The sequence below is a fragment of the Petaurus breviceps genome, unplaced genomic scaffold (genome assembly GCF_028583685.1).
Source record: "Petaurus breviceps papuanus isolate PSGF00001 unplaced genomic scaffold, PetGlider_PUasm1.0 90895, whole genome shotgun sequence".
NCBI classification, from domain to species: Eukaryota; Metazoa; Chordata; class Mammalia; order Diprotodontia; family Petauridae; genus Petaurus; species Petaurus breviceps.
The window spans coordinates 13,841,199-13,843,019 of NW_027187372.1; the positions used below are offsets into that span (position 1 = coordinate 13,841,199).

Genomic DNA, 1,821 nt, shown 5'->3' on the forward strand with positions numbered 1-1,821 from the left:
TATAGTTGAGATAAAATAAAGTAAAAAAAAATGTAAATGAGAAAAAAGTATTTTCTATTTTTTTTTCTTTTCTAAAGATCAGTGACTCCCCCATCCTTTGACTAGGAGCCTTGGGAGGGCCCAGGCACCTCTCAGGAGAGAAGCTGGAACCTTCTTTCATCGCCGTTGCTTTCTCTTGGGAAGGAGGGAGAGGGGTCCCGGGACAGGCAGAAATGGCACCTCACAAGGGGAAGGAAAAGAAGGAAGAGCAGCCTTGGACCTCAAGTTGTAGAAGGAGAGAATGTGTTTGTTGTCTGCCATATCTTTGCTTCCTTCAATGACACCTTTGTCCATATGACTGATCTGTCTGGCAAAGAAACCATCAGCTGAGTGACTGGTGGGATGAAGGTCAAAGCTGACAGAAATGAATCTTCTCCTTATGCTGCTATGTTGGCCACTCAGGATGTTGCCCAGAGATGGAAAGAACTAGGCATCACTGCCCTTCACATCAAACTTCAGGCCACAGGGGGAAATAGGACTAAGAGCCCTGGCCCTGGTGCAAAGTCAGTCCTGAGAGTCCTGGCACATTCTGGAATGAAGATTAGGTAGATTGAGGATGTCATTCCAATCCCTTCTGACAGTACTTGCAAAAAGGGTGGTGGCTGTGGTCATTGTCTGTGAATATTGGTTGCTGGTTTATTTTTATCAATAAAAATGTCACAATGGCAAAGAAAAGATCAATGACTCAAAATTAGAGCTACTAAGAACAATTATAATTATATTAACAATTAAAACTATATAAAAGTAGAATGAGTTTCCTTGAGTGGTAGTGGTTTATATTACATTAGATAAAGCATTAATTAAGCATTAATTATGGGCCAGTCACTGGTTCCCCCCTTTATTTGATGTCTTTAAATAAAGGCTTTATGACTTTTTCTTTTCCAGATACAGTTACTGATAGATGTACATTGACATCCCTTTTAGCTCAAAAATTGCATAATTTTGTAAAAAGAAGAAATCTGCTATTCAATTGTTTTACTTATTACTGAACTTCCTTTCATAAACTGGATCATGAGTGCTAAACTTAATAAACATGCATCCCCAAAGAATGTTTTGTCCAATCTAAACTATGTTTTAGTTTTTATTAGTGTGTTAGGAACTTAGTTGCTAGTTCATTCTATAACTGACAAATAATAAGAATGGAGTGATATCTTTCTATATTTACTTTAAAATGATAGAACATTCAATTTTTTTTCCAATGAAAAGCTGAAGTATGTGAAGTATGCAGTTATAGGAGCTAGGCTCAACCTGCTTACTCTTTGTTTTAGTTTTCTATAAAGTCAGCATAATAGCAGTTGCCCTCCTTAGTTCCTTAGTTAAATCAAAGGAAAGAAATCTTTTTGCAGGTTGTTGTTATTGATGATGATGATGATGATGATGATTGTATTCATTGTTGGGACCTATATCCCAGTAGAATATTGACTATAAGATGCAAAATTAATGTAAGCATAGCTGGCACAACACAGATCTCTAATCAAAGGTGTATATCATGATCCAAGTAATGAAATAAACATTCTTTGTTTTTGTAGTAAACATCTTTAATAAGAACTAAAATTTCACAATGGAGGCACATTCTGGGGAATATAAATGAACTTTTATCACAAGAAAAAATTGTGCCAGAAGAATAAACTAAGGTTCTGTCAGAATACAAGTATATAGTAAGGAATGATTTAAAACAGGGTTGTAGTTTATAGTCACGTTACATTGTGGTAGGTATTGAAAACTGGCATAATAACTCAAAATGCCTTTCAGCTGAAAGGCATTTGAACATACATAACAGAT

General features: G+C 35.9%; 1 pseudogene; it reads left to right on the forward strand.

The window, feature by feature from the left end:
- Positions 1-212: 212 nt before the first annotated feature.
- Positions 213-660, forward strand: LOC138150885 (small ribosomal subunit protein uS11-like; annotated as a pseudogene).
- The last annotated feature ends 1,161 nt before the right edge of the window (positions 661-1,821 follow it).